A 14010-nucleotide genomic window follows, 5' to 3' on the forward strand; every position below is an offset into this window, starting at 1 on the left:
GAAAATGAGCAAAAGGAACTGCAAAACATACTTGTATATATATATATATATATATAAAACAAGTGTATGTCACTATGTCAGTTCTCTGTTTCTTACTCCTCCCTTTTCATTTCATCTGGCTTGTGATTTTAGAACCTCTAAGGCTTGGAATAGACTTTAACTCCAAAAAATGTATCTGATGTCACACAACAAGCAGAGATTTGGAAGTTAAAGAAAGACACAGCTGCAATAAAAGGATTGCAAGTACTTTTAAACTTTAAAAGTTCCAAACTGCAAGTAATTGTAGCCTGCATTCAAATTTGCACCCAGGCTGCTTTAAAATTTATTCAAGGACTTTTTAGTTTGCTAATGTACAAATCATTATAGATCTGGAACGAATTCTTCTGCACTTCCTACATACCTTCTTTTTTTTTTTCTTTTTTTATTATTACTGCTTTCTATTGCCAGTACTACCCCTTATATTCACTTTTAGACTGTTTTCACCAAACTGATTCTCCCTTTGATCTTTCCATTCCACAAGGGGAACCTTTCCAAGCTTCCCTCTATTATTTGTGGTCTTTGGTGGCACCTATAACCCTTCCTAAGTTAAAAATCAACTGAAAAATTTTTTCACATGCTGTTTGCCTCCCCTCTACTCTCAGTAGTGAGTATCTAACACTTTGGTTGGGTTGTTTCAAACAGTGTACAGACAGACTCACATACACACACACACACTGGACTGGGCTTGCAAGTTCTGGGTTTCCTGCAGCAAGGTTATATTTTAATTATCCTGCAGTAAGACATTTCAGAGCTGCTGAAAAAAAAGTATATGAAATACAAACCCAAGGATTCTTATGAATAACTTACTTCACCTCATGTCCCAGCTTAATTTGCTTTTCTCTTTATTTACAGTCTGATTTTATGTGATAATTATTCCTGGACAAATAATATGAAACAATTTTTAAAACATTTAATTTTGCAAATGTTTCTATACAAATGCAAATCCTTTAATAGTGTTCAGATATTATGTTTATTCTTTGCTCTTCATTGCAAATTTGTATAATTAGATTTTAATATAGTTTATGTTGGAATCTTTTAATATTTAAAATCCTATTCCTGTGCTTGCATTACCTCCAACAGACCAGGTTGAAGTCAGATGGATTTCAAGGCTGTGGATAGATGTATTCTGCTTGGCTTTACTCTTTCAGCTGTGATTGTGTGTGTTAAGTCCCACATGCAGTTCACAGTTCCTGCTTTGCCAGCAAAAGATGCTGTGTGGACACTCCTTGAGCTGCTCCACTTCATGTGGGCTAGTTCAGACTGCCTTCTTCAGTGGTTTGAGATACTTGAGTTCATTCTGTAAAGAAACAAGTGGTATATGTAAATATATTCCCATCTGCTGGTAGATGGGTGGGAATGGAGACCTCTGGCACCTGAAGAGGAACCAAAACCTCCAAGCATTACCTTCAACCAGTGGAGACACTCTCACACCAAACGTGTGCTTATGACCTGGCTTAGGTAAGACCTAGAAAGCAAGAACGTTGCAAAAGCTGCATGAAGCTTTGAGAAGAGATGGGAGTAACCAAGAGCGGTGCGTGACCCTGCATGTGAGCACACAGGACACCGTGAGCAGTTGCACAGGGCATTTCCCACTGAGTTGCTCTGCAAAGTGCAGGTGTGGAGCCACCAGACAGCAAACCCTCCCAGATTGCACAGATGACTCAACAAAACTTCAAAAATATCTCTATGGAAGAGTTATTCAAGAATGATTCATGGCCACCAGCAGGAGGGTTTATCCAGGGTGAGGACAAGGATGGTTTCAGCTTCTGAAACAACTTGAGAGAAAAGGAATCCATTTCACACTAGACTGTGGCCACCACAACTGGCCATAGTGCTCTGATCTGCAGAGGTTGGCAGCTGCATAACATGTCTTAATGGAGGAGGTCTGAAACATTTTCCAAACTACAGAACAGTCCATAAATCTTACACCAGAAATTTCACATAGGGAAGATTTGGGCATGAACTGCATCTGACTGCATCCAGGAGTGCTCTCATGTGCTGGAGAGATGCAATGAGAGCTCCTCTTGATGCTGCATGAGAGTTGTTATATCAGTAGAGAAGCCTCACATCTCAGAAACCAAAGCTGAGGATAGCGGAAAAGGAAAGCCAAATGTGATGGAAAGAGCACCATCCATCCATGTTTGTGTCCAGGCAGCTTCTTGCACCCTTTCCATCTCTGTAGTTATGGAGAGGCTGCCAAGATCCAACCTTCAATAAAAGGCATCTGTTTCTGAAGTGAAAACCAGCACTTAGTTGCTAACAGCACTCAGCAACTCCACACATCGGTGCAGAGCAGGAAATGAAAAACGCCTTTTCTAACTATGTTATGATGGCAATTTTAGGTAGATGGAACATTAGCAGCGGGTGCCAAGCTGGAAGCTGGCCACACTGTTGGCTTTCCAGCAGCAGCTTTGGTCTTTGGAAGAGTTTCACAGGCTGACAATGCTTCAGAAGAGTCTACTTTTGTCTGGGATTACAAAAGTCAATAACACCACTTGTGCATAGCATGAATGGTTACCATGTGGACAGCCCCTTCAACCAACTGACATTTATTCCAGGTTATCTCATCCAGTGTGCCACAGGAAGCTTTCTCCACCTTTATGGTACAGTTTATCAAAAGACCATTTCCATTTTTAAACTTAGGGGTTTTTTCTTTCAAATAAGAATAGACTTTTTCTCTCAACAGGCAAAATTAGTTCCCTCAGGGAACATTTATGTGCTGGTGAAGTGTCTTGTAAGCCATTTCAAGGCCTGCACACAACACTCATGTCACTGTTTCGGTGCATCTCTTGTCTTTTAAACTTCCATAACATGAATCTTGCTGTAACTACCATTCAATCATTCTTTCAATGCAGAAAAGCTGTACCAGGTAGTGGAAATGATGCCAATATTTGGTGGAAGTTCTGCCATTGTCAAGCCTCCTTTTTCTTAGTAAATCCTCTCAATCAAAACAGATACATTTCATGCATGAACATCACTCAAGGTACACCACAGCAGAAGGGCAGGTTTCCCAGCTCAGCCCACGTATCTTCACTGCAGCCTTTTGGAATAACAGAGACAAACCAAAATGTCCTGAAAGCCATCTGGCTTCACTCTGGGGGAGTTCTAACTTGCTAATATGAAGTTGTATCTTCTCTGAGGATGGCATAAGGATTAAGACTAGGACACCCACACCACTAGTCGATGCTTGGTTGCTGCACTCAGTTTATTTGCTTCTCCTTTCAAACTGCTCTTGGGACCACCAGCAGTTGGCATGAATCAAAGAAGCTTTCAGACTCCAGTTTCAGTTGGGAAACTTGTTTTGTTCACGGCTGGCCTAAGATTCAGAGTATGGGCGTGGTGTAAAAAAAACATATTTCCCTATTCCACTCCCCATCTCCAACACACCCCATTGTCCCTCGTTTCTGCTGTACAGACTTGGGGCACACTATTTGGCAACTCCATGGTGAATCAGACCTGTTGCACAATGATTTGTTTTAAGGAATGATTCCTCTTCAGCTGAGGCATCGTTATGTCATGGATCTGCACAAAAAGCTTTCCAAACTATCATTCATTCAACACTCCAGAGCAGCTGCTAATATTTAAGGAGCACCAGAAGTTACTAAGTGTCTCTAAATACCTTTGGGATTTAAATGTTCCCTGTGAGGTCCATCTGATAGACTCACTGTAATTTTGGCTGTGCCATCAGACTGATTCATCTTCCCCTTGAGTATTTCCTCTAGCATGGCAAAGAAAAGGTAGCAAAAATATATTTCCTGTGGAAAGTCACACAAATGCATGATGCACATATACTTTATATAACATGTACTTCCATGTATGCTGACGTATTAAAATGTGCTCAGGATACACTTCAGGCTGTTGGGTTCACCATTTAGTGGCTGGGAAACACCACTAGAAATGTTACCTGTGCAGCATCAGTTTAGCCCTGTGTAGTGAACACTGGACCAACATCACGTGATGCTCCTTTGCTCTGGGTGAAGGCCACCCCATGCACTGTGTGTTGCTGAGGGTGGGACCCCAGGAGAAGAGGGTCAAGATGTGTTTTTATCACAGCTAATCCTGAGAAAGTCTACTGCCCTGCTACTCATCACCCCTTATCTACCAGATATAATCATGCTTTCAGATGTGCCAGCACAGCTCCATCTGTAGTCATTTCCTAACTCCAATTCTGTCAAATGATTCAGGTTTTTGGGGGGGTAAGGATGGGTGTGTATGTGCTTTCAAATGGCAGTCAAAGCAGTGCCCACGCTAAGGCAGATCATTTTTGCAAAACTGAGGAACAGCGAGATGTGCTCTTCTACCAGCAGATCTGAGAGGTCAGAAGCCCATGAGACAGGATCTGCTGCAGCCAGAACATCGTGTATGATTGCACCATTAATGAGCTCCTGTTCAATATTTCTTTTCACCATATTGCTCAAGGCATGGTACCAAAGTCTTACTAATGGTGCCATTCAAACCCTGTGGTGGAGACAGCATTACTAATATCTATAACACCCACCACTCTAGTATCACAAATACCCATTTGTTCATTAATTTTAAATGCCCAGTTTGATTTTTTTTTTTTCAAAAGCTTTAGCATTGTACAGCACTTTACTTGACAAGGGAACAACTTACATTGACTTTTGCTGCAAATATAAACATCAGTACCTGAAATCTGGAATATGATATGTAAGAAACACACTCACATAAGCTGTCAGACTGTCAAAGCTTGATTAACATCATATAGGAATTAGAGCAAAACTAAGGATAATTTTTATTTTCCAGAGCAAGATACAGTTCTGACAATCTCTAGTCTCCATCCTCAGTTCTTTCTCATGCAATATATGTTTACCAATTTCTATACTGAGCAAAGCAGAGGATCCTATAAACCCTGGATCTGCCCCAGAGCAGACCCATCCTGCACCTTCAGCAAAGAAATGTCCTCATGAAAAAAGTATGTGTGATGATGCAGTTAAAGCTATAAGCCTTGTGGCTGATTGTGCAACCTTAAGTCTAGCATTGCCCAAAGAGTAAGAACTTCATGTTTTTAAACATTAATAAAGGAAAATAAGCAAAATTACATGGTCCTTATTTCCAAAGTTTGTAAAATCACACTGAAAGCCCAGAAATGTGCTTCTGTTATCTCTGAGTACCCCAGCACACCAGGGTCCTTCTGTAGATCCTTCATCCAGCTCTACTCTTCTGCCTTGTCTTATCCTACCTAATTTCTGGTGTCCCACTTTTGGACTGATACTCCAAACAGTCTCGCGTTGTTGTACAAGTTCTCACTCCATTCTCCCAGTTTCCATACTCATCCTCCTTTTTCATTAGGCTCTGTTTCCTTATCAGGCTTGTCATCTTCCTTTTAGCTTCATCTCTCTCAGTTATCCCTTAAAACCTGATTCCCAGACTATTCTTCTACTTCTCCTTTCTCCAAACAACTTGGCTGGTAGCAAGTGGATAGATTACCAATGATGGACAGAAGTGGCTTTGAAGAGTTTGGTAATTAATTCTGTCAAAAAAAAAGCCTTTATCTGGAACTACTGCAGCACCCTAGTTTTGTCCTAGGCCTGAGTGGGAGCTCCATCCAGACATCTTAAACTGATTTCAGACACCTTAAGAATTTTAGCATGTCAGCAGCACAAATAAATCTCTTGATTGCTTACAACAGGAGATATAGGGCTTGAGCTCCTGTTCTCAGGGAACGGGCAGGCCAGATCTTGGGGTCCTGACCTGGCATTTACATCACTATAAAAATAGCAAGGACTATCTTTATCCTTCTTATACGTTACTATAAAACCTATATTGAGTATGGGTATCAGTTGTCTGCCTGTACTTATATTAGAAACAGAAAAATCTGCTGCAAAGGATGTATGATCTAATTAGACCAAAAAACCCCACCCCAAGAAACTAACAAAAAAAACCCCACCCAAAACCCCCAACAAACAACAACAACAACAACAACAAAAGCAACCAAAACCCCACCAAACAAAAAAACCCCCAAACACAAATGGAAGTGCTATTGCCTTAGTTTTGGAGATACTTAGTGAATGCTGACAGCTTGCTCTGCAAAGCCGTTTCCACAATGCTCTGCAAATCCCCTGAGATTCCCTCCTGAGCAAATTCCATGAACCTGGAAGGACACAATAATGAGCTCATACCAAAGAGCTCTCACACACTTGTTTATTCGTGATGGAAAACATGCCATGTGGATCTTTTGGATTCACATTCCCCTCCATCACTGCTGAAGAACTAGGAGAGCAATTCAGGCAACTGAGAACTTCCCTTCCTAACCAACAAGGTATGTGTGTGTTAAAGGTGAGGCTCAGCAGAGTGAGAGGGGCCAAGAGAACAAGCTCTGCTGTGGTCTTGTTCTTGGTGCTGGCAGTAAGAAAAGGCAACAGAAGGATGGAGAACTGAGACACAGGAGAGCAGCAAAGGCTCTGGCTGGAAAACCAAAATGGGAAATTTCAATGGGTATGGGCAAAGGTGGAAGTGACCCACTGGGGACAAGGGCCAGGAGGAAAAGAGCTAAGAGACTGGCTCCAAAAATGTTGGTAACCACTGGTCTAGAGACACTGGCAGCTTGCAGCAATTAATGTATTCCATTACCTCATGGTTTTCTGCTTCAGATGCAGATTAATAGCATTTATTCAAAGAAAGAATGACATCATCTGCATAAAATCCTTTCCAGTGTCATACAGTATTCTCTGGCTTTTTGATTATTGCTGGTCTACTGGGTTAGAGATGGTGTTTCCAATTTTGTTTTACAATTTAAAAACTGTAAGTCCTTCAATCGTCCACTCAAGCCTGGTTTGTAAGAATCCTCTTAATGGAGAAAGCGACTTTGCATCCAAATATTTCTTTCTGTCATCTCCACCTTCTCCTTTCTACAGTAAACTTTCTGCAGAGGTCTTGTGTGTCTTCACAACATGAAAGGAGGTTGTAGTGAGTTGGGACGCAGTTTCTTATCCCAAGCACTAAGGAACAGGACAATAAGAAATGGCCTCAAGTTGTATCAGGGGAAGTTTGGATTGAGCATTAGGAGGCTGCCCAGGGAAGTGGCTGAGTCACAGTCCCTGGAGATATTTAAAATACGTGTAGATGTGGCACTTAGGGGCACGGTTCAGTTGTGGACTCACTTGTGCTGGGTAAATGGTTGGAGTCAATGATCTTTAAGCTCTTTTTCAACTTAAATGATTCTATGATTCAGCCTTCATCCTAGCAAGGGTCATCTGGGGGCAGTTTTCATGCTTGTGGGACCTTTTTTGAGGAAAAACAGTCATTAGACTCCTACATACCATTCTGCGTAGGCAGCACAATCCAGCCCTGCATTTTTTTTAATGTCTCTGCCTTATTAAAAATAAATAATCTCCAAAGATAATAGAGCAAAGGAGCTAAGACAGAGAATATTCTTTCGGGCAGAAATTCTCTCATATACTCATGTACTACCTGACAACAAAGTACTGCTTGAATTTCAGAGAAATATGTTCTTTCCTCAATATTTTCACAAAGTTTCCTTTAAACACCAGTTGAGTTCAGGTGCATGTGACAGAAGGAGACTGTACTCAAGAGTACATATAAGAATGAATTAGTGAAACAAACAAAACATTTTATTGCTTTATTTGTCTATTCATTTTTCAATCCATTTCCACTCCGAAACATGCAATTAAGAACACGTTGTGCTAATTGAAACAATGGGCAGGGTTTACATATAGCTGTCAATAATTGCAGAAGGTGCTGGGAAACATTCTGTAAAGCTGGGGCTACACTATGCAAAAAGGAAATCACAGCTGCAGCTAAGCAAGCAACATGATAATAATTACCCTGAAATCATCTGCTTGAATTTGCAAATGAATTCACCATGAGCAGGCTTAAGTTCAAATAGCATTCCTTTCCTGGCAGCTTTCTGTCAGTTTAATAGCCCAGGCTCTTGTAGAAAGGATACTTGTAGGACCTTAGAGCTGGGAAGATTTACTGTGTGTCTGATTATTGTTCTCTGCTGTGGCTTGCAGACATACTGCATCTGAATTCGAATAAATAATAAAGCACTGTCTTTAAAAAGAAGGAGGTAGGCAACTCTTTCTATTATTTCCCCTAAAAAGATACTGTCTGTTCAGAAACAATTGACTTGCAGATTGAGCTTCACTTAACTAATCCAGTCCTTTAGCGTCAATGATCTTTCCACTGTTTACCCAGTATTTATACACCACTCCCATAATCTCTTGCAGCATTGGTTTTGACAAGGTAAACACTCTCAACTCTTCTGGTGTCCTCCCATAGAATGTTTCTGGATGGTCAAACAAATAGAAAAAAAACCAAAACAAAACAACAACCCCAAACAAACCAACCAAGCAAAAAAAATCACAAAAGCAGAAAAGCAGACCTGTATCCAGACCTACTTTTGCAGGTTTCTGTCAAATATCTGTCACTATGCAAACAACATAAATTCTTAGTACTGTTTGGTGCTGAAAGAAAACAGACTGACCCAGTGCTCCAGAGGGAGGGAAAACACTCTACTGTTTAAGCCCTTGGCTAAACATCAACACTACCCAGTGCATGTTAGGTCTGTTTTTCAGAAATGTTCAACACCATCAACCTTCCTTGACTTCAGGTGGAGCTGAAGATGCTCAGATAAGGCCCTTAAAAGCACGATTTGGCTCTTGAGGTAGATGTAGAGTGAGCCTATGTTCACATGTCAGTCTAATGCAACACCTCATGTCCTCTGGCACACTTATAATTGAGAATGGTGGCAACATTTCACATCCTTAGAAACCCTTCTCCCTTTCCAGTCTCTTCGACTTGGTGCACTCATTCTCAGAATGAATCACAAGTGCAGCACTTAATAGTTCTGTGGTCAGAAGGAAGTCTCTTCTGCCTGTTGGAGTAGGTTGACTCATCTCCACTGAATCCTCTGAAGAGACTGATTACAGAAAATGTCCACTTGTTGATGCTACGTGACCTCGTGTTTTCAGAGACCTTTCCCAGCACTGGTGTTTGTGCAATAGATGGATGGATGGCTGAAGTTTGCACATGCAGATGTGAAAGAGAAGTAAAAGCCTGTCTTTGGTAAGGGGCTAGATGGGTCACTGACATTTTCAATGGATGTAGAAAGTGGGATAGATATGATAAAGAAAATAGGGCCAAGTGGCATAATTTTGACTGTTTGATGATAGTATTGGAAGGAAGAAGGGGTTAGGGCTCACGAAAAGGAGAGGAAAACTGCTGCGGTCCGTTATAGGGTCAGGTCCAGAGATAAGAGGGGTCTCCATTTCTGAGAGCAAGACCCCAGAAACACTCAAAAATGTTCAGCATGATGAGAAAACTGAGGCATGATATGGCACACAGCCATGTTATTGTTTGGCCTAGAGCTGTATTCCTCTTGTGCTGCCTAAAATAGTGTCGAGGGGGCTGTAAGGGGGAGGACTGGGATGTGGTTGGAAACCTCATGCAAAGGCTGCAGTAAAAACTTCAACTACCATGTGTCCCCAAGGAGGTGACCTACCAGAACACCCACAGAACTGGTGCTCTGAGAGTCTGATTAAGCCATCAGAGAGTCTCTGAGACCTGAGATCAGTCTCAGAATCTGCATCAGGGTCAGCAAACCATTCCATGGAGGTCAAGTTCAGCTTTGACAAAAGATTTGAGCTGGCACCAAAGACAAATCAGCTACAAAGTTTTGTACATAAACCTGGCACTTCATTCCAAAAGCCCTACAGAGCTGGGTATGAAGGTCCCAGTTCCGAGAAGGGGATGCTCAGAGAGGGTCTGCACTTTCAGAATGCATTTGGAAATCAAAAGAGGTGAAACAAACAGATACAACAGACTGGGCCAACACACACATGGTGGGGGCTACAACCTCAAGCTCTTCAGAGACCACCATGCAGACTGCTGGTGAACAACAAACCGAATCATCAGCTTGCAGCCTTCTGGCTCACAGGAAAGTGGGAGACCCTGCGGTTTTCATCCTTAATGGTCCCAGTCCTGCCAGTCACATGGAAAGCCCTGAGATGAGGGACTGAAGGTTTCCAGCACCCTCCCTTCTTCAGCAGCCTGCCAGAAAATGCAGTGACCCCAAGGGTTTTCCCTTTCATGGAAAAATGTTGACATTTAGGTTTCATTCCAACTTGAAACGAAACCAGATTTTGCAATATCAAAATCCTCTGCAAAACGAAATGACTTTTCATAGCACAGCTTTACTGACTGATGCAGACTGCATGTAACTGAGAAGAGCCTGCTAAGCGGGTGTTTCAATCAGAATTTGCTGCTCTGTCACATCCAAGAAGACAATTAACTGCAAAACTGATGGCTGCAGTTTTGTAGGAAGGCAGTGAGAAAACAAAATTGGGCACAGCATCGACAAAACCTCACATGATGTCCAGGTGCTGCTGCTGATCCAACAGTTTTCCTGGAGATGTTCATGCTCTGCACCTTCCCTTTTCGGTGCACCTGATGTGATTAGACTGTGGTGAGAGGCTCTTTCCTGTGAACACAGGCACAGTTACCTGGCTCTGATGTATTCACAGTGCAGGTAGCAATGCCACAACAATTGGGGTTAGCCTGTGCTGAGCTCAGAGCAAGGCGAGGTCCAGAGAAGAGCAGTAAGGCTGGGGAAGGGATTGGAGCACAAGTCCTATGGGGAGAGGTTGAGGGAGCTGGGGGTGTTTAGCCTGGAGAAGAGGAGGCTCAGAGGTGACCTCATCACTGTCTAGAACTACCTGAAGGGAAGTTCTGACCAGGTGGGGGTTGGTCTCTTCTCCCAGGCACTCAGCAATAGGACAAGGGGGCACGATGGGCTTAAGCTCTGCCAGGGGAAATTGAAGTTGGAGATCAGAAAAAACTTCTTTCCAGAGAGAGTGCTCAGGCATTGGAATGGTCTGCCCAGAGAGGGGGTGGATTCCCCATTCCTGGAGGTTTTTAACCTGAGATTGGCCGTGGCACTGAGTGCCATGATCTGGTAAAGGGACTGGAGTTGGACCAAGGGTTGGACTTGATGATCTGGGAGGTCTTTTCCAACCCAATCCATTCTATGATTCTATGATTGATTCTATGACTGCGAGGCCATGAGCAGACTTGCTTCTACTCCACTGATTTGTTTTAATCATCATATTTTCACCAGTAAAAACATCTGATCATAAGGTGGATGGCAGATACAGACTGAGGATGAAGGAAATCTGCAGGTAAGGGAATCAAATATGTCTTCCCCAAAACTACTTTAGTTTATCACCATTAAACACATGCACATGGCCTCAGTTTTTACAGCAGTTGCCCAACTCACCTGCTGTGTATGGATGATAAGATACTTGACTGTGAGGAAGATTCCATTAGTTCTGCTCTGCAATTAGTTTGGTAAATTTGTTTGATAGTCTGGTCTGAGCGACACAGTGTTATTAATATCCACAGGAGGCACAGGAGAATGCTGCAGAGTAGTATTTCTGAAACAAAGGCTCTAAGTCATGACTGAGACAATGGAACTTCTCCCTTGTTGTACAAGATGATTACTTTAAATTCTTTTCCGTTTAAATAGCCAAAGCCAACGGCACAAGGAGAGGTTAAAAATACTTATTTTTAAGTTTTATTTTACGGGGAGAAGATTAGAAGAGATTAAGCAATGACTTTAAATGATGCCTTTCAAAAAATACAGCTTACAAAGCAAAGAAACAGGCTTGTATGGCTTTTTTTATATCTTCAGCTCTGTAACAAATCCTGAGTTAAACTACATATATGTGCTGTCCTTTCTGTTGTAGGTGTTGCTGGCTTGCTATGATTTTCCTTATTTTTTTCATGTTATTAATTAATTTACCTCCATCAGTTACAACCAAGTGGTCAGTGTCCCCCCAAAAGAAGAGCAGAAGTAGAAGAAATTTCCTTGAATATATTCCCCATCTAAGGGAACTGAGGTACAACCTGCTCCTCTGAACCACCCAAACACAGGCAGCACAGGTTTCCCACAGGTTTTATTTAAACCATTAAAATTATTCAAATAATTAAATAATTTAATCATGAAAAAAACCCAACTCACTACAATTTAGGTTCTTCTCGAGACACCAAATGACAAAATGTTCCAGATTGTTTAAAATCTGTCAGCCTGTAGGTGTTTATTAGCATGGCAGCCTCCTTCTTCTTTCCCCTCCAAATGCTCATTTTCTGGATGGAGTTTTACAATGAGAGCCCCAGCCCTGCAGCCCATCCTTAAATCAAGCACTTGCACGAGGCATGGACCTCTCTACTACTTGTCTGAGTGTGGCCAAGGCAGGTGAAAATTTGCTTGCAGAGAGGTTTTCTACAGCCAGAAAAGAAGAAATCTGTATTGAACAAGGTAAGCTAGAAAATACATTCGCTATTTAAAAATCAATATTCTCTGGGAACTTCAGCATGTCCTTAAGGTATCAAATTACTTGTGAAAGTTCATTCACAGTGACATGTACGTGTTGAAGGGAGGAAAGCTACTGGGAACTGTTTGTTTTCCTTTATCCCCCAGAAATGTCAGGTTTTAAGAGTTGTATTTGCTACAAGCACACTCTTTCCTTTGGGAAACATTACATATTTAATTCACTTAGTATCTTGCTACCAAGACAGGTACTGTTTGGTGCAAGGCATATAATTTCAGTGCAATCTGGGGTCTCAGTTAACCCTTAAATAACCTACAAAAAGCTCAGGTTTCCCTCTGACTGGGGTTGTAAGGCACACAAACCCAACAGGCCTGGTTGTAGCACACTCCTCTTTTGCTCTCCCAGCATTCACAGCCATTAGAAAAAAAAAGCACAACAATTAACACAGTGAGCTCATCTTAAAAGCATCTGAAATGTTTCTAGAAGTATTTCCATTGACCTGCTCTTTCATACCAGACATCTTTTGTTCCCTTCCCCTTTAGGCTTCAAGCTGTCTGTGAGTACTTACATGTGAGTAGTAGTTTACACTGGAACAACAACATTTCTCCAGGGACTTTTAGGTGTCTGCACAGGGATGTGGAGGGTGTGAAGGTCTTTGGTCTCTCCAAAGAAGAATTCCTCCAGGACAGACCAATTAGTTGCTTCAATTAAGGAGCAGGAAATACAGCTACCCATTCCCTTTTCTTTATTTTTCTTTTTTATAACTTCATTTTAATTTAACTTTACACTGAGTGCTAAGTAAAATAAACACTTCCCACGGAGGTTTAATAAAGGAGAGAGTAACTTCCAGAACTTTAGAAATAGGTAAATAAACGTATAACTTATAATTCTCTCAGGTGTGCTGGTGAAAACACTGAAGTAGGCCAGGTGAAATTATTGGAGTAATTCCACACAAAGGAGTAAGTGTGAATTACATTCCATGGGGCTAAGAAGGATCAAAGAACAGGAATGTTCAGGTAGGAGTAAGGAGGATAATGTACAGACTTCATCATAGTATTATAAGAATAAAACACAGACAAAAGGAATCAACCAGGCTCTCACACAGGGCTGCTGCAATACTGGAGGGTGGGCCCTCTTTGTGTTATTTCTTGGATGGATACTCAGCATTGCCTTATGGGGTGTGCATGCCTGCAAAGTTCAAATATTTTACATGAGACTTATCTGGCCTGGAGGGAAATTCCTGGTGCCCCTATATTTAACTTGTATCACAGCAGGCCAACAGAATTCCCCATGGGTTTAACTGTCTCAGTAACAACTGCCCAAAATTAGCTGAGAGACTTATTTTCTTTCTTTTCTTTTTTTTAACAGTCTACAGCAAGCCAAACGAATTTTACTACATTAAATTATATTTATCCTGTGTTAAAGTGGGATGCCTCATGCAAGGAGCCTGATCTGTGGTGGGGAAACACTCTCAGCTGCATCACTTTCTGCAAGTGGGGGAGCTGCTGTTGCCTGTCTTATCTCTGTTGCAGCCCCTCTGGACACCCTAACCCATCCAAGGCCAGGCTGGATGGGGCTCTAAGCAACCTGGTCCAGTGGAAGGTGTCCCTGCCCATGGTAGGAGGGCTGGAACTTGATGGTCTTTAAGGTCCCTCTTCAA

Source organism: Pithys albifrons, chromosome 4 (assembly GCF_047495875.1).
Source record: "Pithys albifrons albifrons isolate INPA30051 chromosome 4, PitAlb_v1, whole genome shotgun sequence".
NCBI lineage: Eukaryota > Metazoa > Chordata > Aves > Passeriformes > Thamnophilidae > Pithys > Pithys albifrons.